Raw genomic sequence first — 27,567 nt, forward strand, 5'->3', positions numbered from 1 at the left:
CCAAAACTGCACACAGACATCACAAATTTCTAAATAGGAAAGGTAAGAAGCAAGGTAAATTTCTTAAGCTTAGCTGCATGATAATTAAGCACGGTGAGCACTTGTGACAAAAATATAGGAAGGTCAAGTGGATTCATATTTATTAAATCTTGAGAGGACAAAAGTTTTTCTTTGAAGTTTGAGGAACACAGATGTCACTTGCAGGTTGACTTCAGTAACACCTGCTTTGCTATAAGCAGTCATAGCGGTCTTACCAGTCAGTCTTAGCGTGTCTAAGCATTTTACTGATAAAAGGTAGGATAACCTGAAATTCTTCAAATTAAATTTGAATGGTCCACTGAACTCTTAATTATGCTTAATCCCTTCCTTTTTGAGATTGTGGACATATTTTCCAAAATGGTGTTGAAAAGACCGTCTTCTAATAAGCTTGAGAAGCTTCTTAGGTCTTAAAGAAATTTAGAACAGGAGAGCAACCAGATCCAGCTTAAAAACAAGAAAAAACTGTAGTGAATAATTCCATCTAAAGTTAGTATAAAACACATAAAAACTGAAGTCTTGAAAATGAACCAGCTCAATTTGTACACATGATGTTTGTACCACAATTTAAATACCTAATTCACAAAATGCTGCCTTGCAGTAACATTTTTACAATTATTAGTTAGTGTTACCAGAACCTGAACAGCTGGTAAAAATACTTACAAAGCTTTTAAGACTAAACCTTCTGAATACTTTTACTGACTACATGGTCAAATAGTCACCAAAGTCTCCTAGTTCTAGTCATAAGCTATCTTAGTATTAATTTGTAATCACCTTGTTTAGAAAACTCCATGTTTCAAAAATAGAGAATCATTAATTAGTAGATAGATTTGAATCTGTGTGCTTGGACACATAACATAAGAAATAATCTAAATTACACATAGCTTTAAAGGCAATATTGAAAGTCTTTTCTCCACCAGTAAACATTCATTAGACTGAAAAGCACATAACTAAATTAATTCTACACATGCATTTTACTACTTCACCATACTACTTGATAGCATCCAAGACGCTCTTATTTTAGTGGTCTTGAAGAGGCAATTAAAGGCAGCACTGCTCAAAAGAGGAAAATATAAATAGCCCCTGTGCATATTTGAGAGTTGAAATAATAAAACAATCACATTAGATTTTATTCCAAAAGACCATGAACTCAACTATCCTTAGGAGAAGGAGGGGGTGGGTAGAGGTGGGAAGACAATTTAAATATCTAAAGTTGCTATAATGGACATAGGCTTTGTAATAAAGTTTCCTACACAGTGAACCTTCACTAAGATACTGACATAAATTTTATCATTGAAAGTTTCAGCTTACTTAGCAGACAGTGTGAGAATTATATTATACTACAGATTATACACTACTAATACAGATAATATGCTACAGATAATGCATACCTACTTTAGCTTTTTCTGTTAACTATATTACTTAATTATATGTTTAAGGTTGTGCTTTTAATAGCTGAATATATTTTTAGTATAATAATGTATATAATTATAATTCAAATATATTTTTGCAGTAGGAAAATTAGTTCAGCCCTTAAACAGATTTTAACTGTGAAGCAATTTATAAATTTATAAAACTGAGTTTCCACAAAATAAGTGTATTAATTGAAGTTTCAAACATTCTTGCAGTCATCTTAAAGGTTAGAAAATGAGATTGTCAGTAGCTCATTTCTCTAAGGCAAGATTTTTCATGATGTGATTTTTTTTAGTGAAACTACATTCAACAGTAGTTCAAATGCACCTTACACTTGATTCAGGGCATATGAAGAGAAGCTGAATATCACAAAGTTCTCTGCTGCTGTTTTCCTATGAAAAAGACCATATTCTACTTTCTCAGATCATGTGTAGTCCCAGCACTATCATCTGCTTACTGAAACTGCAGTGACCACTATAATGGCACAATATCAATGCTATTTTTATCAACATTTAACGAGTTACGATGAAACGAGGATGAATACCAAGAGCAACTGCAGTGTTTGGCATGTTTCTCATTAACTATATTTTAACATTGAGTGACATAAGCTTGAAACAAATATAAAGTTGTAATTCTTTCATAGTGCTTTAGAGACCAAGGCCTCAACAGATGTGACTTTTACTGCAAGGTTCTTCAGATACTGTGTCTTGTTGCTACTGATTTTCTTTTTTTCCTTTTTTCTTTTTTTTTTTTTTCAACTATTTGGACATTTATATTCAACAGCCTATTTTACCAAAACTCTAAAAGGGATAGGTTAACAGATGCTCAGCTGCCTGTACTACCTGCACTGCATGTGCAAATATCATTCCGAACGGTGTTTATAAAACATGGTATATTTTCGATTTTCCCCACTGTAGGAAGATAATGATTAAAACATCTTTGACAGATGCTGTAATGTGGCATTCAAAGGACTCAGCATAACTGTGTATGGGTTCACTTTCATTAAAAAAAAAAAGCATTTCTAAAATTTATACCAAAATTGAAAGCTAAATAGTTCTGACCATTAATGGTAATCTCAAGGGAAGCATATAAACCAGTAATCTCTCAGATGACATACTGCTGTCCTACTATGATATTCTTAAATGATTATCAGCATCTTCACTGGAAGTAACAGTTGATAAAAAGAAAAAGCTGATACATATTCCACTACTTTTCAAGGGGAAAAAATTCTCTGTAAGGTGAAATTACAGTCTTCATTTTAAATCACTATTAGGGGGAGAAAAAAAACCACAAAAAACCAATGAGGCATTCACAGCTTTCACCATCTACTTAATGATCTTTCAAGTTGTTTTAGAAGAAAAATATGGTACAGGACTTATTTAACCTCTGCAGAGTAAAGAAGCAGCCCTGAGAAATATTACTATTTTCCCCATTTAAAAAATGTTTTTGTAATATTTTCTACTTGTTTGTGACTCCTTTAATTCTCCCCTAATTGTGAATTCCCTTAATTCATTCTCCTACTGCAGCTCCCCAGGAACTTTCAACAGACAAGCTTTGCAATGCTAGTCAAAAGGGTTAAGGCAAGCCTGCATTAGAAAACTAAAACAAAAATTTTCTGTTGGCCCATTAGCTGACTAAGGACCAACTCTGAGCAGTACACACAGCAGGAGAAAGCAGTGTTGTGGGAACAAACATGCAAGTAGGGAATCTTAAAGCTTTCTCAGAACTTCTGGACAATTTAAAACTGCTTGTATTCACCAGATCAATTTTTCCCTAAGCAGAGACAATTTTAAAGTGCATTCATGTAAATTAGCTTGATTTTTAATGAACAAAAACTGTTTAGAAGTCAATGGGAGTGAGAGGGGAAATCAATGAGGTTTTAAGGTCAGGTGAGGCCATGGAACCCAGATAGCACAACACATGACACGCATCTTCAGTCTGCCACTTCTCCATCTCAGTTCTTCCCAGGTGAATTCAGTAAATGAACTGGGATAAGCTGTCGTTTTTAAAGCAGGCAAACACTGAGAACATGAAACTACCTCTGTTTAAGATCTCTTAAGTTCTCTCATCTTTAAATAGCTATGTGTTATTCTAAAGACTCAGAAAGCAAAACGCCAAGTATTAATACAGCATTACCTTTGATATAAAGACAATGAAATTCAGAGGGCAGAACAGATTTGCCCTCTTTTCTTTTTTTCATGCAAAATGAAAGGAGAAAAAGTAGATGATGAAAAGCATATGCAGCTCCAAATTCCTCCAGTAAACATTTTTTTTCCACTTCACTCAGAAAGCTGACATATAACTTCACTTACTTTGAAAAATTGAACTTTATTCCTCAGATTTTTTCCTTTTTTATTCCTCTTCAAATGCCTGTCTAGCTACCATTTCTTCTCACACCTACCTAAAAAAACTTTCTTTTTCCATATAACTGAAGCAATTTCAGTTGTTTTAAGGTTTATTACATTTGCCTTAGGTATTGCTTAGCTAAAATATACACATTCAACTCCTAATTCCCTATAAATAAACTCTGAAACTTTTCTTTGAGCTTTATCCAAGTCATAACAGTATCTAAATCCAAAAAACAAGCTCACTGGGGTCCTCTACTTTACAGGAGGGAAGTTACAACTGCCCAGCATCTCTGGCTTTCATACAATTATGTTGAAATGGTCTTTCTTTGCTACCACATTGCCTCACAGCTTTTCTCTTCACAGTCCTCTCTGACACTGCAGTTTTCACTAGCTCTTCCTTGGACTGAATTTCCATGTTCTGGTAGTATCAAAGTAATGATGTTATCTTCTGTATATATTTTTTCATTCTTGGCTTTTTTTTTTTTTTTAATCTACCTATGGACAAATATTGATACAAATTCTTCACTTTTGATTCTAAGTCTTGATTTTATGGTCTTCATAATTTGCAGCACATAGTTTCCACTTTTTTTTTCTGATAAAGATAACAATATCGAGAAATTGTAATACTACGTTACCCTTGTGCTACTGCCTTGCCCTTCTCAGAGCAGATTCAAGTGAACTGAAGCCAGGACTTCTGAACTTGAACTGGCTCCTAATATTGCATGAAGTAAACTCAGCTCAGCAGCAAACTTTCACAGTACCTCTCATGGCTCTACTCACCTGACCTATACTTTCTGTCTCCTTCTAGTCTTCTAACAGGAATTTTGGAGACAAAAAATCTCAAAACAAAAACCTCTGATGCTTTTAAAGACAGAGCTTGATTGATGCAAAACAGATTGTTCCTTCTAAACTGCACAATCTGGAGCATCACATTCCTTGCTTCTGTATAAATAAGCTACCTTTTAACCACTAAAATTTGCACCTGTAAAACATTCAATATTGAGATACAAAATGTCCAATCACAGAAACAATGAGGAGCTGTATGATTAGAAATAATGTTTCTACTGCTAGATGCCACAAAAAGAATGAGGATCCAGTCTGAAAGGCATCAAGCCCTGTCCCAAACCAGCTAGAATTTAAGGTAAAGGCTGTAAGAGAAGATGTGAAAACTGCATATTTAAAACTCAATGCAATGAAAACACAATGCAATGAAAAACCATTTGTTTGTTTCTGTTTTCCCTACTAGTATCCTTTCCACTCTAGTGAATTTCACCTAAAAGTAATTAAAGCTTTAAAGGGCTATGTATTTGTAGGTCTGTTTGAGTCACCTTTCCGTTAGAGACCCACCGCAAAATAAAGGGAAAATGCACAGAGTTCTCTTCTCAATACAAGTTACACACAGTTGACATCCTAAACTGGAGTACAGAAACTCCAGATAGTACTCTGAATAGTTATCATCCTTATGAGGAAAGGCTGCGGGAACTGGGGCTGTTTAGTCTGGAGAAGAGGAGATTGAGGGGAGATCTCATTAATATTTGCAAATATCTAAATTGTGGATGTCAGGAGGTTAGGGCATCCCTTTTTTCTTCTGTATATAGCAACAGGACAAGGGGTAATGGGATGAAGCTGGTACAAAAAAAGTTCCACTTAAAAATAAGAAAAAACAATTTCACTGTGAGAGTGAGGGAGCAGTGGCACAGGCTGCCCAGGGAGGGTGTGGAGTCTCCTTCCTTGGAGGTCTTCAAGACCTACCTGTACACGTTCCTGTGCAACATAATCTAGATGGACCTGCTTCTATGGGTGGGGTTGGACTAGATGATCTCTAAAGGTCCCTTCCAACTCCTACCATTCTATGATTCTACTTAAAAAAAAAAAAAAAAAAAATCGATACAGAAACAAACCACAAACAACACAGCCAAAGATACTTACTCTGACTCTTGGCTTAGCCATGGAGATCTCTTGAGTCCTTCCACATAGAAACTGTATATGTAGCATGGCTAACAAAGAGCTGAGAATTTGACCTGAGAAGGGGCAAGTATCCAGAGGACATATCAGATTTCATGATGTGAAAGCTATTATTGTACCCTTTCTCCTGCCAGGTAAGTGTATGTTTATTTGTAAAGACATGTACATGTGCATGCACTTCCACTTAACCCTCCACCCCCCAAGTTTGCTTCTGTTGTCTTCAGCAATAAGACAAAAACTTTACAATAGAAAATTACATTAGTTCTTACTAAGTGGTACAGATTTTTATGCCAGGGTCATCATCTTAATAGGACCATGAAATACATATAGCACTCATATATATTTCAAAATAAATATCTTAAATAGAAAGTTAAACAAGGAATTATTAAATATTCTGGGTCATATGAACATGAATCATGTTAGCATATAATTCTAAACTATTTAAAAAATATATTTCCATTTAAAAGTAAAAATTATCTCCCAACCAGTTACTTAAAGAATTTTTAAAATGTAAGACTACACAAATGAAAAGTTAGAGTTGATCATTAACAGAGTTATACTTAAAAAAAAAAAAAAAAAAAAAAGCCAGCCTTGCAGACGCGTAACCTGTTAGCGTTTCAGTCAAAGAAAAAAGAAATTTATGAAAATTTCTAAACATAAAACCTTATCAGTGTAACTGTTATAAACATCATCTGATGGGACCAAATCAGGCCTTTTACACTATATTTTGCTACCACCATCCAAACATCTAATCTTGCACTCAATGAATTCAGCCATTGTTTTGAAATTGCTTTTAAAGCAATCAACTTGCTTTGTCAGGAATGAAAAATAGCATTACACATTCATTTTTCCTACCGATGGGTAAAAATAGGTTAAAAAGAAGAAAATTCCGTAAATCATCATTATCTCATTCATATGTCCATAACTATGCAAATTTACCAGTTGATTTCACATGGGACCATATGTCATTAGGACTGAGCAATACTTCAATGCTCACAGTTTTCAAACTGTATTTAAAACTGTATTTTGGTTGACAATGTTCCACCAGGTAAGATGGCAAATGACATCACAGTTGCCGACACTTGCAGAGTATCAAAAAAAATACAACAGTATAAAAATATATAGCAACAACATAACATCCTCAACAGAAGCTAGTGCTTTGAAAAAAACCCTCATCCTATGGAAACATAATTTTAAAAAAAAAAAAAAGTAAATAAACAGATACATATCTTCCAAATCATTCTCTTGCATAAATGCTTTAGCCAAAAGTTTTGCCCTAGTACAGATGAATGGATGATTTATGTTAGTTGAACTTTGGAGACTTTCAAGACTAAAAATATATGTGAATCCACAAGGAGGTAAAACTTTGCCATAATTCAAGATTAGGCCTTGTACTGGAACATATCTTGAATACACCAGAAATTTGCTCAAGTCTTCACATTCTTACTTTACCGTAGTGTTCATTATCCTTGTCCTACAGTATATACTTCTGTGATCTCTGGACTGTAGAGTTAACACACAGAAAAGAAAATAATTGTCAACATGGTAGAGCAAAAACAGTAGTTCTGAAAGAAAGGAAGTTCAAATTTGCAATTTCAAACATTACTACATAAGTACATTTCCTCAGCATACAGGTGTATCTAGCAAAAATACAGATATGTTGGAAGAGCAGGTGGTTGGCACTAAAGAGAGTTTAAGACTGCATTCCATTTTGAAAATCTGTGTTTTTCAGAAAATTTCTGTATATGTACCACAACACATAGAAAATTACATATTGTTTTAAAAGACTGAATAACACAATAATAACAACATACATGTCAAACTGCTCATTTGTTTCTGCAAAAACGAGAAACAAGAGAAAAAACAGGCTTAACAGTATTTGTAATACAAAGACATTGAAGTATTAAGCAACATATAAAATGCCTTTTTAGCATTACACAGAATCATAGAATCATTACAGTTGGAAAAGACCTTTAAGACCATCAAGTCCAATCACTAACCTTACACTGCCAAGCCCATCACTGAAGTAAATCAAATCCCCCAGTATTTCATCTACACATGTTTTGAATATCGCTAGAGGTAGAGGGTACTTATCAATAAACTTATCTACGCTACAAAACTCTCAGCTTAGTGTCTCATTTTGTTTGAGGTACAATCTCTTAATATAATCTCTCTTTTACCACTAAGAAACAAAAACAAAAAAACCCCAAATTTACTTAAAATAATAAAAGCTTAAACAGGTGACTAATAATAAAACAAGTCTCTTTTACAGATTTTTCTCCCTGCAAACAGCCATGTGGTACAGAAATTCTAGCACATACAGGTACATCCATGTTTTAAAAATCCAAGTTTTAACCAAACATCACTTCATTGAAGATCTAACATATCCATGTTCTTCTGATAAAAGGAAGCTAAGTAATTTTCAAGGAGGAAGTTAAGTTTCAAAAAGAACACTGACTTTATCATAAGCTTTGATTATATATTCCTGTTAAAAATAGTAATCAACCTAAAACAATAAGGAGAAAACCCACTTTGAAGACGGGTACTAGGTTAATTGCACATTAGCAGGGGTAATGCTAGCTCCACTACAGCAATGAAGTTCTGAAAGTAAGCAATACTGCTTACTAGATCTAGAGCACCTCAACTAAATATTCCAGCAACTCAGGAGAACTTACATAGTCTATTTGATCTTCTCAACATGGGCCCTGACAATGGGCTGCTTTGCAATGTAGAAACATGCTCTTTTCCACCTCAGGTTCTCACTTATTCCCTATCTATCTATATCCTTCTGTAAACACAGGCATAGGAACCACACTCAATCACCACACTATTACGTGGTAATATGCTACCATTTCTCTAGAAATTTTTCCTGCTGCGAATTCAGCTTAGTTCTCAAGCACTTTGGGATCCAGATCCAAATCTCTGGTAAGTAACCTCACAAAATTCTTCAAGCAACTAACCTTTGACCTTTTGGACATCAGAATGTCGCAATATGTTATTTGGGATTTTTTTTAAAAAAAAACCCTTTACTTAGCATAACAAAGATGTCCTTCAAGCCCTGTGCTATTGGTTGTTCAAAATGAGCAACAAGATCAAGGGTGGATGGGAATACAATGTTATGAAGAAACAAAACAAAATCACTTATTTAGGCGCTTAACATCAGATGTGTGACCACGGTAATGAGGAGCACCACATATACACACACTTGATGAAACAGAGTGAGAGAATCCTCTGTTTGCAAGACAAGGGCACAGAATTGGAGCTTAACATACTCTTTAGCTGAAATGTTTATCTACAGAACTTCAGATTTATGCAGAGATTAAATCCATTACTTAAGAACACTCAACCACTGCTTCTCCATAGGAAGCCTTTTATTAAGATGTACGTGGTGGGTCTCTGCTGTGGATACAGCTGGTTACAATAGTCAGGTCAAAAGAGTCAGCACCAACACACTACCAAGAGGAGCTGAGCATCACTATCTAAGGCTAGCCAACACATGCAGAGATTAAACACCAACTTCTATCCTTCCAGCTTTGTTTAATAAAAAAGATCCCTTTGGGATCTTTAAGGGAAAAATGTTTTCTGTGTCTCTGTTTTCTGAGGGATACACTAGCAGAGACTCCTTGGTCACAGATATGTTCTGAGAAGAAGTCCAAAGTAGTATAAGGATCACTCATTCACTGGGCTCATGTGATTCCCAGTGATTTTGGCAATGAAGTGAAATGAGGTTTTGCAGGCCAACTAAGAATATAACCTTGTTACTACATCTTCCAAAGAGACTTCACTCCAATTTCATTACTAGGTGAACCACAGTCTAAAAACAAGAGAGGTATACGTTTCAATAGTCAGAAGTTTGTCATTAATACAGCAGTCAAGTACACACAATTTGGAGCCTTCTATCATTAGCAGGAGATATAGCAAAGGCACTGTTACAGTGGGTTACACTGAAATTATTATGCCTGTTACTTCCATTATAAAGACAAATTCTTGACTTTATACCACCACATGAAAACACTGCAACTTTGACCTTGTAACAAGCTGGAAATTACGTTGAAACACCAAGTTGAACTCTAAATTTACGAAAAAGAAATGCATAAAGCCATGACATTAATTCCATATTTTATAATGTGGAAATGCCAAAGATGCTGTTTGTTCACTGTTGAAGTTGAGACAGTGAGGCTAAATAAGGTGTCCTTGACACTGCTTCTGGCCTTTGTCATTTAAACCCTTCAGAGAAGGGCTGTTTAAAATCTAGAGCATGTTACAATAATACCTGCTCAAAAAAGATAAATACCCATTATTGCATCCATGCTTTGCAGATTTTATGTAACAGACATTAATTATGAGATCTATACTTTTAAGGACGACTCATTACACCTGCAACTTAACAGAATCCATTGAGATGATCACCTGATGATGGAACAGGATTATTTTGATGCTATGAAGAGATCCTCACACAGAACACACATGGAATGCAATCACAGCTACTAAACCAAGTGAAAGAAGTACTGAGAATTGACTTTATGAATACCTGGCACAGACTTGCAATACTTTTTTGCTTGCCATGGCTCATGAGACTACTTGTTTCAGACCAAACACAGTCAGGTACAGGATTTGGCTAGGTAAATGGTAAAACTGCTGCTTTGTGGTTAGAATAACCATAAACAAGCAGAGCAACAGACAAGGAAAAAAAAAATCCTACCCTTTTATTTCTTGAGAAACAGTTACCTCAACATTTTCCACATCAAATCATTATTGGATCTAAATCTCAGTTAATGGACTAAATAATGCGACAACAGCACTTTACTGAAAGTTGAGATTAATGCAGACATGTAAAAATTTAAAACCAGTACAAAATATTCTTAGCAAACCTTCCACTATTTTGCTGGATTTTGCCTTTTTTTTTCCTTAAAAATAAAAAAAGGCAGTAAGGCTTCTCATATCAGCTTCTGGGAAAAGCATTTGTGGGATTCAATGTTTGCAGTCCACTGTGAAGATTTGAATAGAGCAACATTAACCTGATAAATGTGTGACTAATTAACGGATTATTTAACTACCATGCACTATATTACACAGACATTGCTCAAATTTCTAGTGCTAAAGATTTCTCCATGTTCGTTCAGTAAATTCCTGCTTTTACAAGGATGGAGATTAATATTTTGTAACCAATCTGGAATGAAATGGTTTGCAAAGTTTCATTTCAAAAGCATTACTAGTTTCATGTGTATTTACATGTTTATAGTGCTAAAGATCCAACCATTTGCATAAATTTATGCCCCAGAATTTGCAGTACATTATACATCACCTGTCCACTGAATTTGTTATTTCTGAAAACTTGGCTTGGTTCTAGCCACATTCAAAGGTTTTCCTTCAAAACCATCATCTAAATGCCAAGTTTTGCTAATGCAGCATTGTCCATAAAAATATTTTATATATATACACATGTATATGCTTTTTTTATATACAGTCACACACATATACATATATACACACATAATCATTCCCCTCAAAGGAAAAAAAATCCAGGTCTTGTTTTATTACCTTTTTGTCCAAATCCCAAATTATGCTTCCACAGAACAAACTAAAAATGGATTTTTTTTTTTTCAGGATAGTTATGCCTCAGAATCTCTTGCTTTATTTTTTACCAAGTGTAAGCTTCAAAATTAATCTGTAGCTCTCAAGCTCCACCACATTCAGGCAACTGCAGGAGTACCTCTGCATGTACCTACAATTAAGTCCAGACACTACGCATAAAAGCTAAGTAGTCTGCTAATGCTACCTGTTCCATGGATAGTATCTTCAGACTGCTATCCTTGATTTTTCACTCATCCAAGCTATTCCACATCGCAAGATAACTATAGCAGCACAGTTTCTTAACGTCTTATTACAGTATTTACGAACAGTTTTCAGAACATGTCTAATAGCTTCTTTCACAACGAGTCAATTTTTAAAGATTTAAACTTCATTGATAGTAAAAAAATAGTAAGACAAAAATAGATGTTTAAGACAAGCTCATGGGCCACAGAACATACACATTAAAAGTTAAGCGTGTTATTAATTAAAGCAATGGTACAGAAATTTGTATCTCTGAAACTTTCAATTTTTACTTTTAAGCCAAGAAAGTTTTTAAGGCTAGAAATGTAACTCCATCACTGGTTACATGATCCTGTGGGCCATTCAACAAGATTTACCCAAAGAAAAAATACGTAAACTATCACCATTATTAAAGGGTCAACAGCAAAGATTGATGAAGCAATTTGCCAGATACCTTAGAAACATAGCCCTCATGGGAAAATTTGTGCTGCTGACTGATCTTGTATCCCATGCATATCCCAGAATGTTTTACAAGTTACGTGTAATTTATTGCTCTCTTGCATAATCCTATCTGAGGGTTTCTATGCAAGATTAGTCCTAAATGTAAAAAACAGCATTATTCAGGCAGTCTCCTCATATTGCTCAAGCAACCACTTTATAGTCTGACAGGACCACCTGTGTGAGCTTAACTTTTAGCAATAAAACTAGAACTAAAAAATGCAGGAAAAGAAAGATAGGAAACATGAAGGGGGATGGAAGGGACAAAGAGGGGAACATGAGAGTCCTATAATTAGTTTTGTAAATGCACAAACATTATCCAATTTGTAATAAGCTCTAATTATTCAGCAGTTTCCCATCAGCAAAGTATAGAGTTTCAGGATTCCAGTTGTTCTGTAAAGCATACTGGCTTAGAAAAGGTAATAACGTCAACAAAAAAACACTAAATGTCACAATTCTGTGTATTCACGTTTCTCAGAAAAAGTGAAACTCATTTCATACATAACATCAGACCTTTTAAGATCTGCAGGTGTTCTGAACTGTTTCTTCACTTACTGTCTAAACTTGTAGGGCAGACATGATTTTATAGAGCACAAAACATCTTCTAGCTATACATATATAGAACATGATCACAATTAACAGTTCAGCCATTAAATGTTAAGACTGATCCTATAAGCACTTAGCCAGACATTTAATTGGGATTGACTCCATAGGCTGTGAATGATACTATCACTTATGTAAAGCTGTATGCAAAAGATCAGATGCTGGTTCTGCCTAGCCATGCAGGCCCAACAGCGCCTCATTCCTGTTTTATTGTAGAGGAGAAAAAAGGTTCAATGGAAGAATGTTTGACTGCTTCACATGCAGGGCATAACATTCACCCATCTCTCATGTCAACGCAGTATTTAAGGGCTGACAGTACAGCTTTGACAATAAACTAAAAGGCTTTTCAATTTTACATCTCTCTCTTTATATCTCTCTAGTTTAACATCTCCTCGATTTAAAGCAAGAGAACTGCCCTTTTATGGTATGATACAATGGGTTTATGTAATAGATGGCTTCCATGAGAACTTGGGTATTATGGCCTGCAACAAGTTGCTTACATAAAAATCCAATTTCTCATATACTTGTCATGCAATTACAGTTTTGCGGTCACTGAAGATCTAGATGTTTATCCACAATCTAGTTCTTAATAGGATCATCATACTAACAGTACACTTTTCTACTTAAAGACAGATCAAACAAGACAGCAATATTGGTATAGACTTGTACATGGGAGGGAAAGAAAAAAAAAAAGAAAAAGAAAAAAAACCAAAATATGTAGAAGTATCTTAGAAATGAGTGATATTTACATCAAGGCAAATTGGACAATTTGAAAGCAATATCAGGAGACTGGAGTTACACAGAACTTTATCAGAAGTTGCAACTCTCTTGTTTATATGTATATGGAGATACAGAATCATAGAATGATAGGGTTGGAAGGGACCTTTAGAGATCATCTAGTCCAACTCCCGTGTAGAAGCAGGTTCACCTAGATCAGGTCGCATAGCAACATGTCCAAGCACGTCTTAAGACCTCCAAGGAAGGAGACTCCACAACCCCTCTGGGCAGCCTGTTCCACTGCTCCCTCATCCTTACAGTAAAATAGTTTTTTCTTATTTTTAAGTGGAACTTTTTGTGCTTCAGCTTCATCCCATTACCCCTTGTCCTGTTGCTATATACAGTAGAAAAAAGGGATGCCCCAACCTCCTGACATCCTCCACTTAGATATTTGTAAATGTTAGTGAGATATCCCCTCAGTCTCCTCTTCTCTAGACTAAACAGCCCCAGCTCCTGCAGCCTTTCCTCATATGAAAGACGTTCCAGTCCCCTGATCATCTTGGTGGCCCTGCACTGGACTCTCTCCAGAAGTTCTCTGTCCCTCTTGAGCTTAGGAGCCCAGAACTGGACACAGGACTCCATATGAGGCCTCACCAGGGCAGAGTAGAGGGGGAGAAGAACCTCCCTCAACCTGCTGGCTACACTTTTCTTGATGCATCCCAGGATGCCATTGGCCTTCTTGGCCACAAGGGCACATTGCTGCCTCATGAGATATAAAAATAAATGACCAGAAAAGCCACCAAGTCACAGCTTCCAGAACATCCTTTTTATACGTCTGTCCTCCAGCTGGTCTGCATATTGAAGTTGATATAGTATAATGCTATTTATCTACATTTACATTTGTGAATCTACAAGACTCACACTTTATATTACAATATGTTCACATAACAGAAAAAAAAGAGACTACATTTGCTGCTTTATCTCCACTAAATGTCTAAATAAGAGGACTGGTTTAATGGTGGACTTGGCAATGTTAGGTTAGTGGTTAGACTTAATGATCTTAAAGGTCTTTTCCAATCAAAATAATTCTATGACTATGACTTCATTATTTTATGTAGTATCTCTTAAAAAGGTATCATATACCTAATATAGTCTGGAATTATTATTTCATATTTTCATAGTAGGATCCAAACTGCTATAAATATACTTGTTGTATGTCATAGATTTATTTTGCTCACATGTTTCTAGAAACTAAAGCTGTATATCAAGTTCTCCTGCAAATCTGATGAATTCCTGAGACAAATACTGAGTCTCTGAAGACAGTAAAAAACTTGAAGTAGTATTTATATTTATTACCTGTTGCACAGGCAAAATTGTCTAAGTTTTGTACTTTAGCTTTGCTCTTAATAAAGCATAAAGGATCAGCTGAAAAACAGATTTCTGGCAATCTCAGTCAACAGGCCTCAAGTTACAGTTCACTGCAGACTTTATTCAAACAAGAGAAAAAAAGTAGGAGATGGCTGGGGGGGAAGAGAAATAATGGCAAAATGAGGAATTCAAGAAGCTGAATTGACTTACTGTCTCTGAATAGAGTACATCTCTTAAGTTTGTGTTTATCAAGTGGAATAAGATGATAAAAAATGCTGCCCATCAACAGCAATACTATTTATCTGTTGATACTGAGATACGAATTATCAAAGCTTAAAATTTTAAATACTACAAACCCTACTGCATATTTTCACAAGCTCCTTGAAAACCAAGTCAAAGTCATGTTCCACAGATGTGCACTTTTTTCCTCAGAAAACAGTGTTTTTTCAATAGATTGGCATTCACTTACAGAGTAATGTAAATGAAATACATAATTTTCATTCTACTCAAAATAATGCCAGATTATGTCCATGTGCTTTGGTCTTTGTCTGTTTGTTTGTTTAAAAAAAAGAAACAATTATCCATTTCTAGAAGAACCATTTCACAACATGAAACTAAGAGACAGTGAATAAAAAAAAATTAAAATCCCATGGGCACTGCCTAACCTCACATGGTTTCCAAGTGAATCTAGAAGTCTGCATTAGGCTTCTGAAAAGAAAAATGGTATTTCATAGAATCATAGAATGGTAGGGGTTGGAAGAGACCTTTAGAGATCATCTAGTCCAACTCCCCTGCAGAAGCAGGTTCACCTAGATCAGGCCACATAGCAACATGTCCAGGTGGGTCTTGAAGACCTCCAAGGAAGGAGACTCCACAACCCCTCTGGGCAGCCTGTTCCACTGCTCCCTCATCCTCACAGTTAAATAGTTTTTTCTTATGTTTAAATGGAACTTTTTGTGTTCCAACTTCATCCCATTACCCCTTGTCCTGTTGCTAGCTACTATAGAAAAAAGGGATACCTCAGCCTCCTGACATCCACCATTTAGATATTTGTAAATATTAATGAGATCTTCCCTTAGTCTCCTCTTTTCTAGACTAAACAGCCCCATTTCCCTCAGCCTTTCCTTGTATGAAAGATGTTCCAGTCCCCTGATCATCTTGGTGGCCCTGCACTGGACTCTCCAGCACTTCTCTGTCCCTCTTGAGCTGAGGAGCCCAGAACTGGACACAGATGCATCCCAGGCTGCCATTGGCCTCCTTGGCCACGAGGGCACATTGCTGGCTCATGGTTAGTTTACTATTAATCAGAACTCCCAGGTCTCTCTCTGCAGAGCTGCTCTTCAGCAGTTCGACCCCCAGCCTGTACTGGTGCATGGGGTTGTTCCTTCCCAGACGCAAGACTCTACACTTGTCCTTGTTGAACCTCATGAAGTTCCTCTCTGCCCAACTCTCAAGCCGGTCGAGATTTAAACAATAACAAATCACAACCCCACCAGTTCAAAGCAGTATGTGTACCGTGAAAAGAATTGAAGCAGAACAAAGAAAATGGCAGATGGCATTTGATGGCATGAAGATAACTGGCAGCTGAAGATAACTTTTTTGGTGGGGTTGGGGAGAGGGAGATAATGGTGTTAAGTAGAGTTTTTCCTTGAAAGAGGTCCCTCTTCTTTGAAAGGCTTCAGTGCCCTTCTAGAAACAAAAGGGGAAGGAGAAGGGGAAGGGGAAGGGGAAGGGAAAGGGGAAGGGGAAGGGGAAGGGGAAGGGGAAGGGGAAGGGGAAGGGGAAGGGGAAGGGGAAGGGGAAGGGGAAGGGGAAGGGGAAGGGGAAGGGAAAGGGAAAGGGAAAGGGAAAGGGAAAGGGAAAGGGAAAGGGAAAGGAAAAAAACCAGGCAATTCTGCTACTTGATTTCTAAGCCTTGTAAATTGACAAGGTCTGAAATCCTCCAGAAAAAAAGGAAAAAACCTTTGCCTCTGCCATCATAAGCTAAGCTTGAGAAAGGAAGAACAGATTTCATTACAGCAAGCAAGAGGCACTACCACTGTGTTTTGTAGGGAACATATTTACATAAACATGCATAAAGTATGGTTTGATTCCTAATTAAAGCACAGCTGGGAAGTTGAGTAGAAGAATATCATCTGCAGCTCACATGACGACAATGCATCACTTCAGCTTGCCAGGAACAGGGTATTGATAGATATACACAAACACTGAGCCTTTTAGGTAGTTATCAACTACTTAGAGGAAGGGTATCAAGAGATGTTAGTTCTTTCCAGCATTAGATTAAATTTAAGCAGGCACACATAGGACAGTCATTTTATGATGGGGAAGGTGATATTTGAAAACAACTGTATGTACCTAGCACAGAATCATTAGAAAATAACCCCTGGGAAACACAGAGATTAAAGTAGACTTCCAAATCAAGGTCAAATGCTTTAACTACAACATACCCTCACCTTTTCTCCCATTCTTTGGACTGCATTCTTTGCACTACATGCACTTTAACAAAGAAAGAAAATGTCTCCATCCATTACTTCAACATTGAATTACGTCAGTTCAACAATATTCTTCTATTTCATTACAATTTTAACAAATTAATAACCGCAGCCCTGAACTTGAGCAGTAACTGAGGATACTACTGCAAATATAAAATAGGTAATAAAATCCACTTTAGTTCAGTCTAGCTTACTAATATTCAAACTCAGTGTCACATCCCTCACTTAATCAGTTTAAAAGCAATACTTCAACGTTTCTGACAAAAAGGTTTGAAATTCTATTTTTATACTCTTTTTCTATATCCTATTAAAAAAATCCAAACACATTAAAAAAGTCCACCCACACCACAAAAATCCAAACCCATCACTATCTGCTGGGTATATAAGAGAGGTTGACTCTACACAGACAAAACCAAAAGGAGCTGTGAAAGTAAAGGATGCAACTGCTCCACCGTTCTGACCTCTAGAAGGATCTAGCTTTTCAGCAGACTTTAATTGTTTTGTTTTGGAGGTGAAATGGCAAATATTTCCTGTTATTGAGAAAGGTTTTGGATTACCTCTTCTCACTCAAATGCAAGACTTCTGATAACAGCCTTTTTATTGTCATTGTGGTTAGTCAAGATTATTCTAAAGCTGTACTAAAAAGCAGCTCACACTGCCGTTGGAAAAAACAACAAAATTGAACACGTGGTCACCACTAAAATTGCATTAAGCTTTTTGATAGTGCAAACAATCTCAGGGCCTTGACAGCTAAGATTTACTCCTTTCCTAATTTCAGGTAAAAACCAGCAACCATAGAACATAAAAACTAATGACCTGCTGCTTTAAAGGTGAAGAGAGTTGAAAATTAAGACTGAAATTTAACCCTTTGGTGCCATCAGAAGCACAGCTTCCACAAATATCCCAGGCTTACAAATATTGCTTAGACTGGAAAAAGACACTTGAATTTTTTAACAAGGCTTTCAATCACAGAAAGGTTTGTCTTTGGAGTTTTTCATTGATGATTCCACAACTGCAGAATTTTGTTCCTTTATTCTCTATATACCATGATTTCAGCTTCAGTGGTAATAGAGGATGTCATCTGCTTCCCTGTCATTCCAACAAAAAGAAGGCCTTTATGTTACCAAACATACTTTTGTGTGGTTCAGAGCAATAACTGATTTTACATGCAGACAGACTGTAAAAAGTATAAGTAAGATTCAAAAATAACAGGGCTCTACAGTTGAATGAGCACTCTAATACTTTGCAGAGGTAGTCAGGTTCAAATCGTTATTTTGTAACCTCAATTTGTAATGTATTTGACTATGCGAGTATAATGCACATGTTTTTATTACAAAATACCTTATTGTAACAAATCTTTAGATTTTAAATATCACTAGGTCAGAAGAAATAGATTTAAACCTACAAGATACTTGACACTTTGGCCCAGATCTAGCAAAGCACCTAAGCAGCAGCTGAACTTTTAGCACAGTCCCTTTGAAAAGCTTCCTGGTCATGATCAAAGTGCTCACTGTACTTAACACAAGAGAATCACCCTCTACTTAGTAAGTCATGGATATAACTCTCATCTAAAACATTAATTAGCTCCACGATACTGTGTATGGCTAACTGAGGAACAAGCTTAATATGCAGTCACATGAAACAGAATCAATAAGACTTTTGAGAAGTCATCTGGGTCATCCTCCTGCCCTCAGCAATGATATCATTAACCAGTGTCAACTACAAAATTACACAGCAGAGAAAATAATTTACATAATGTGCTACCAATAACAACCGTAAAAGGTTAGAAATGGAAAAACAGTACAAAAGGCAATTAATCTGACATGAGGAGGCAGAAGAAACAAAAACTAAATAAAAAAGGAAAATAGAAAAATTATATCCAGATTTGTAGAGTGAAACTTCACTGAAGATATATTTTAGTCTAACATCAATAAAAAGGCAGCTTTAACCCAAAAATTTGCAGATTAGTTATTTGTAACTCCAGATAATTGCATATGGCATATCCTGTGAATCAATAGACAATTAAACACATTAAGTGACAACAATTGAATTGTCAGAATACACTTGATCCCCTTGAGGCCAAATTTTCATTTTAATCCTGCTCACTTATTTCCACTTAAGTAATAGCTTTGCTTGCCTCTGGCTGAGCAAAGTTCAGGATTACACCACTAATTAACTGGTGGCACTAGGATTTCTAGGCCTGCACAAAGTAATGAAGAGCAAAGTTGAGAAAGTGCCCTAGAAAGTCTATTATGCCATTGACATTTACTTCTTTGAAACAGGAATGATTTTCTTGGCTCATCTTAAGGCAAGAGATGTTCACATAACTTTTTTTCTCATAAATCTTTCCTGACTTCCACACATGCAAGTTAAACAAGAATATGAGTTACCAATTCCTTCATAAACAAAATGTGGCAAGTGTCTAGTGGAAGTTCACCTGCTAGTAAAGCATCAATAGCACAGATTTGGAAAATTCATTCTTGTGAGTCATATTATCACTTCTCTGCACCCCAAGCCTTTTTTCCCCTGTTCAATAGACACCTAAGCAACATGTTACCCCCAAGAAGCTGATTTTACAGCCAATTCCATATTAAAAACTACAGTACTAAAAAACTTGAGTTTTGCCTATGGAAGAACTAATAAATACAAGTACTACCTAACTCTTCAGAACTATTTTACTACATGTGTTCAAAAATTACATAAACATTGGTTTATATGTTCATGCAAGAACATGACCTTGGAGAGAAAGCTCCCTGTACTATGAAAGCATCTACAAAGTAATCTTAATTCTTGTCAAATTCCTACTGGTATGGACTGATTCAAAGAAATTACAAACATCCTCCCACAAAATTTTAAGCCAAATCCTTTATGAATGTTTCCACTGACTGAAAATTAAGACTTCTGTGATCTTAAACTGAGAGTGATCTGACCAAAGGCAGCCTACTTGAAAGAGCTAGCCATGATATACAATTCATCTCTCCTGAGTAGAAAAAAAGCAAGCTTTCAAAACACTTCAAGCTTATCTTTGATTGTAACTGAATATGTAAAACCCATGAAAGTACTACAATTTAAACTATATTCTTGTCGTTTAATGACATGTATTGATATTATAATGTTCCTCTTACTGTGACTGAATTTTGACCCTATTAAATAGTCTTGAAACTGAAAAACACTTCAATGGCAAGTCTCACATCTTTCAGTACAATCCATCTTTGGGAAACTAAGTGAAAATTTTGAAACCTATCCTTTTTAGTAATTAGCATGTGATTTCTCTTCTTATTTTAATTATTCTTTTTCAGCAAGTTTTGTCTGCTTAATCTGAAGACAGCAAGCAAATAGTTTAAAGAACAGGTATTTAAAACCTTTCAGGATAAAAGCCAGTGGAGTACTCCATGCATCATGGCATAAGTACTGAAAACAGTTTTAACACTCTTGTACTTTTCTTCAAGTGCTTAGATTTCAGATTAATTACAGTCTTGCAAGCTCTGATGACCAGAAGTGATACAGTCAGTGGAATATCAAACCCCACCTGTACCACTCAATAGAGCTTTCCTGAAACAGTTCAATATTTCACATAAAGATACAAGATTTATTATGCTCTCTGAAGCGGAATTGCTTTGTAAGAAAACTATTGCATTTGTGCCTTGTATACTATTCAATACAACAGTACTTTTTAATTGCAGTGACATCTATCAGTTTCCTGCATCCATCTTATAAGGCTGTCAGTCAGTCAAATTGAATCGGATAAATTAAATAACAGATCTCAGAGTAGCTACTACTTCTGAAATATTTTCACATCATCTAGGTGGGCTTGTCTGTTGTTTTTTTTTTTTAAAATACATAATCATTTTTTCTAAAATATTACTGCAATAAAGTATCATGATGTATTATGATTAGTTGATATAAACAGTATCCAAAAAGAGCTCTTGGATAAGTTCTGGATATCCTAATAAGCCATTGTCAACTGAATCTCTCTTGATAAACAGACATTTTGAAATGAAGAAACACAGTCACGAGACCTTGATCTAAGTCTTATTTTTAGAAGTAAAGCTGAATGAGGCAATTCAGCTTAGCATCAACTTTAAAACCTGCTTGTTCATCATAAAGTATATTTTTACTGAAAAAAAAAAATAAAGAGAAAGAAAATAATCCTTTTTTTCCCTTTAATCTCCCAAACTTCTTTATTTAAACTCAAGTTATATCTGCAAGTTTCTGAACTGCATACTTGGAAATGCAGTTTTCCAAGTAGCTCACAAAGGGAAACACCCCTTCCTGACCATAAAAGGTCCGAGTGCATGTTCTCAAGTGGAAAATGTGTGGGATCTTATTTACAAATGTATAAATACATGCCATTCCTTTGCGCTCACAGGCACAGTTGAAAGCAAGCCAGAAAATGAAGTACTAGCAACTTTATCTGAGATTTCTATTACATTTCACATAGCATAGTGTCACTTCAGCCTTTATTTTCATAAAAGTCTAACTATTTTTGTGAATATAGCCACACAATATTCTTCAGATAAAGCAAAAACATTCATCTTTTCAAGCATTTTTTGGTTTGTATACCAAACATCCACTTCTCTTCCTTCTACCTCCCAATAACTTTAGTCCTTCCTAAGGCAGAGACAGGAGATTGAGGAAAAATGCTCAGGTGATCACTACTGGATTCGTCAGCAACCAAGAAATACATATCACAGCAAGTACCTTTTCCTTCTGAAAAGGCTTCCCACAGAAGAAGATGATGGCAAGCAGCATGCCACTGATGCCATCCTCAGGGACACTGGTCCCTGTTGTTAATGCTGCCCACAAAGAACCAGGCTTGGATCACTTACAGGCTTTACTTAACAGGGTCATCCAACCCTATTGAAGAAAATGTAAAAATTTCAGCAGAACATGCATTAAACTGTTTATGACTGCAGAATTCTTTCTTCCTCCCAGAATTCATTAAAGAAAAAACAAATCAAAAAACAAACCAAGATAACTAATAGCTCAATTCCTAGGTTATCTTTAAATAAAGAAGGCAATCTTGAAAAGTATTTCTTGTAGGTAATCTCAAACACAAAAATGCTTACTAAGTAAGTTCAGTGTAAATCTAATGCTGACTCTCAATTCTATTTTAACATAATAGTGCCATTAATTCTAGAACTGCAGAAATTAAAATACTACCAGAAAACAAGTAGCTGCTACTATGGTAGTGCTTATCTTGTCATCTCTATCTGAAGAGGTTGATAAGGACTTATCAGCTAAGCAAGTGTTATTTATTGTGTGCATAATAGCCAGAATTTCAGAGCACAGAAGCCATCAGAGACACATGAGTTCCTTCTTTAATGTACTTTTCCAAGAGCAAATATTTTTTTTATTTTGGTTGCCGACAAAAACCACATTCTTAAATGCAGAATGGCATCTAATGCTGACTCAAGAAAAACTACAAAGATGCAGTCAGGTCAAGCATGTGGTACTCTGAAGGATATGTTTCTCTTCATCTAAAAATAACCAAGAAACTCTAGAAAATACTCTGTTTAAAAAAAGAGGGGTATGGGGAAATCAATCACTATTATATTCAAGGTAGACAGAGATATGCAGTTAATCTGTGAAACTCACTAGTAAGCTTTCTTACAAATAGAATTTAAGCCAGAAAGACAATAAGGAGAAGGATAGGACACTAGCAACTCCTTTGCAAGATCTAAATATTATTGTCTATGCTGCAGAACCTGCTTACTTCTATGGCAGGTTTCTCTTCAACTGGGGGGCTTAAATAATTGAGAAGCACAATTTACTGTCGTGATGCTAAAACATATCTAGATCTGATGCAAAACAAACTTTCCTACACGTATATGTCCTTCCCTCACATGAATGGCACATGAATCACAGTTTTCACAGCCTTCATGCCACCTTCAGAAAGCTGCAATTTGATGATGACAGTACTGGAAAGTGCTCCTTGTGTAAACTCGGTGATTAGACCTGCTACAACTTGCTCCTTTTGCAGGCTGGGAAGTCTCTGCTCCTCTTAGGCAGAGGCCTCATGGAGGTGTTGACTCTGGTCCTGAAAGTTTACAAACCAAAAAAAAAGGTCTATGGGAAGAAAATCAAGGCCAATCCAAACAGAACACCACTTGACACTACAACTTAACACTCAGCAAAGAACACTTGAGAAAGTTTACTTCCCATTTTTACAGTCACCACCTGAACGACAACATATTTTACGCATTAACAATTATATACTTGAACTGAAACATGGAAACAACCTGTTTCTGTGAACTCTGTGGCTTCATCTCACTGTGGTTCCTATCACTCCCAGATCTGAGCACAACAAAAACCAATTTCTCAGCATCTTTTCCCATGTGCAGAGCTGCCATCTGTTCTACCGGAACCTGATTACTCTGATAAGCAGACAAAACCTGAATATTAAAAATTTGCAGCAAAAGCAGAGACACAGAGAAAACATTATCACTATAAAAATCCATGGTATACTCATACCTTGCCTCATGGTGTGCTCAAAAACCGCTCGCCAATACTTTGATACTCAGTATATAAGACGATACATATTTTATATGCATTTTTATCCATATTTTCTATGCACACATGTACGTATTTACTATAGACACACAGACGCTATACAGGAGAACAATGTGGCAAATCCAAAGCTTCGAGCAGTTCTCAGATAAGGCTCCACAATAGCAGGTCAAATCTAAAAATCTAGGCAAATCCAAAGAACTAGATAATATTTAATAAAACAATGCAACAGTGCATGTGAAGCAAATGAAAAAAGATACTTACATGTTACACACTTAAACTTTTTCACCACTAGAAACTGGAGACAGCAAAAGTTTACAAAGATTCAAAAAGCTATTGGGCTACCAAACCCTAGAATTATACCTGCACCTAAAAAAAAATTCTGACTACTGAAAGCTAAAAGGCAGGAGAATAGATCAAGGAACTATTATGAGGTTTCCTTAATGAATACTGTCAGACACCACATGTTTAATGAACTAGACCTTTCTTTTGGCCTGGAATGGTTGCTATTACCTTCTAGATATTTCTCAACTGCTTTGGCACACAGGCTACATTATTAGTGCTTTCTTTTAATCTACAGTATTGTAGATCACAGCATTATACTTAACCTTATCTCTTCCTTTTGGCCTCATTACTATTGATGATATTCAAAATGCACATATTATTCCATAGATTTAATTACTTCTCCTTGCCTACCTTTAATAAAATTGTTTCATCTCAAATACAAAGCACTTATTTTTCAGTACAATCAAGATTTTTTTTTTAATTCTCCTCAGCCTAATATTTAATAAGCTAATTAACCCTAAGTTCTACATCTTTAAAAATTTCCAGATTCAGAAGTTAATTTGGTAACCCTTAACTGAATTTTTCTTGGTAAACAAGAGTCATGTCTGAGCGAGATTTGTAATAATTATTCTGTTGTTTCCCTTCACTTTCTCAAAGATTTCAACTGTGCTTTCAAACCCCAGTACCACAATTGCTACAGCTCCCCCTCCTATGTTTCCTCAAGTTAAAAATGAAACATATAATAAACGAACATTTAGTCACATCTTCTATGTAAAGACCCCAAATAATACTAAAATATTCCCAAAGACATGAAAGACTTTGGGCAACAGAATTGCAATTACTTTCTTACAGATTCACATGGGAGATAACTCAAAAAGTGGTTAATTAGTGGCTGCTCTAAACAAAAGATATTATTGCAGGGCAACAAAATTAAGTGTTTAGGAAGGAAGTTATGAGGACTAAAAGCAACTCTCCTATTTGGATTTGTTTAAAGCAGGGTGTGAAAACCAGATCTCAGTCATCATCTGAGAGTAGGGGGAGAAAAATAAAACAACAGAAGAGAACAAACAGCAAAATTCCTCAAACAATTACAGGAGTGCCACTATGTCATGTTCTGTACCAATATAGATGGAAGACTATCATACCATCTCCAAACTCTCTTCATCTAATACTTTTTATCTCTTTGAATGCCTACTCAGTTTAGGCCAAATTCAAAGTAAATAATAATTCAAAGTAAATAATTCAAAGTAAATTAGAAGTACAGAATACATCAAAAAGCTAGACCTTGTGCTTTCAATTCTTCATGCTTTATTACTACTTGAATGATGTCACGATATTAAGAAATATAACTTGGTTGCTATACCGACAGACTGACATTAAGTGAAGACCTGGCAATATTTTTGCATCAAGGAAGCAATAAAAAGGTCTTTGTGATCCTGCAAGATTTCTTCAGGTTTTATAATACAGATAGTGTTGGAGATAAAATTATCATTAGGTAATCCTTTGCAGTTAGATTAAAAATGTTAAAAATATAAAGTTAGGTCTCAAGTAATTTGTGTGTTTATAAGAAAGCTATGGAAAGAAAATAGAAGCCAAGCCTGAGAAATTGACAACACAGAAATATTGTTTTCACTGTAAGAAATATGAAATCTGAGGCTATTTAGAGATTTATTTTCTGGACACAATCTCGTTGAATGTGTCATTGCTTATTTGAATTGGTAGTTGTAAATAGACATTTGAAGTAGTAAGGAAAAAAATGAACCAATGAACTAGGTACTCTTAATAAGTGAAGAAAATCCAGGAAAGATGAATTACGTATAGAAGACTTCGTCTCTGGAAGGAAAGAAAAATCCAGAGCAGCAAGAATTTTAAGATGAGGGCACTCATGTTAAAAGCAAAACATAAACATCATTGTCAGCGAACTAAAGCAGATTCTTTGAGCTGGATCTTGTTTGCTTAAAGGCATTCTTAAATTTTCTTCTGTCACTTCTATTTCAAGGCAGTATTTATGGAACTGCAGAAGACAGCATCTTAGTAGCATCTATTCCCACACTGCAGAGAAAGTACGCACTTATATTACCCAGATGAAAACTGTCTATATATTTCATGGAAAAGACCTAGAGAAAAATTATTTGGCAAACATTGCAAACATTTGATCAGACACTTTTTGTTTGTTTAAGACCACGTTCTAGTTTTGATCCAATCACTGTAATTAGTTAACAAGATTTCCTATGGGATTTCTCTACTGTCTGCTACAAAAGGCAGCAGTAACATAAACAGATTGATCCTTTGAGTAAATTATGCTATTATGTTTACCATGTATTCTTTGCTTGAAGAAAAACATTGCTTTGGTTTTGATTGTTGGGGTTTTTTTGGTTCAGTTTTCAGAAGATGAATCACATATCACTCTAGCTACTCTAGCTCTTCTCTAATTGTTACAGAAAGTAGATGTCACATAAGTACTCAAAGCCTCATGTTGACCATTATTACTTATTTCTGCCAAAGATGATGCCAGGGCCTGCAGGGCTGTTCACAGACAGAATTACTGAAGTTCTTCCTCCTGCTTTCCCCATCATACATAAATACACATCTAACCATTTCTGACTGAAATCTTTTTGGCAGGTACAAGCTGCTGACCTTTCCACTTAAAAATCAACACTGTAACTACTGTCTGGATCACACTCTTTTCTCTTAGGGCCCAATTTATTTAAAAACAAACAAATAAAGTAACAAAAAACCCCAAAAAACTCATATATTAAAAAAAAAAAAAAAAGCAGAATTCATTAAGGCTAAAGCCACTGTTTTTCCAACAGCCACAAAATTATTACCCTTGCATTTCTTTTCCTTCTCCCATCATCTTACCACAAGAATGCACTTGTTTTCCACTACACTCTCTTTAACCAAGCCACCCACTGACTTTTACAGTCATTTGGTACATCACAACCAGGAGGCACCTTTTAATCTCATAAGAAGTCAGGCCATAATTTAAAACTTTCTACTAGATACTCTTGTTACTTTCAAAATAAAAGATACTTTAAAGATATAAAATGGAGAGTTAGATCAAGAATCCTATAAGGATACCAATGGAATGTACATGCCATACTTATTTTGACAAAACAACTACTGTTAAACTACTGTTTCAGTAAGCAATTAGTTTGGTTTATCTTCTGATGTTCTTCTCTGTGCCCCACAAACAGCATTTATTTCCATGAAGATCGCCTCCCCATGGCTTATAAACATAGGTACTCTTAACTGTAAACACAGCTCTTGAAAGAGGGCATAACATTATGTTCCTCCTATTTTGGTGTGGGTTTTTTAAGTATACAAAGAAAAAAAAAATTACTGCTTACCAGTATGACATATAGCACAAGTACTAAGTAGAGTTCCTCAACTCATACAAATAATTAAAAGTTAAGGGAAAGAAAGAAAGAGAGAAAGAAAGAGGTCTTGGTAGCAATTATGCTTCTTCTCAGAAACATTTCAAGCATTATGAAATCACTTTCCAAAAGTGCCAGGAA

General features: G+C 35.6%; 1 protein-coding gene across 1 annotated transcript in view; it reads right to left on the bottom strand.

The window, feature by feature from the left end:
- The window catches only part of PDGFC (platelet derived growth factor C), a 136,181-nt gene that overhangs the window by 90,037 nt on the left and 18,577 nt on the right, over positions 1 to 27,567 (bottom strand). The gene's annotated exons all lie outside the window — the stretch shown is intronic.

Source organism: Colius striatus, chromosome 3, assembly GCF_028858725.1.
Source record: "Colius striatus isolate bColStr4 chromosome 3, bColStr4.1.hap1, whole genome shotgun sequence".
Lineage (NCBI taxonomy): Eukaryota > Metazoa > Chordata > Aves > Coliiformes > Coliidae > Colius > Colius striatus.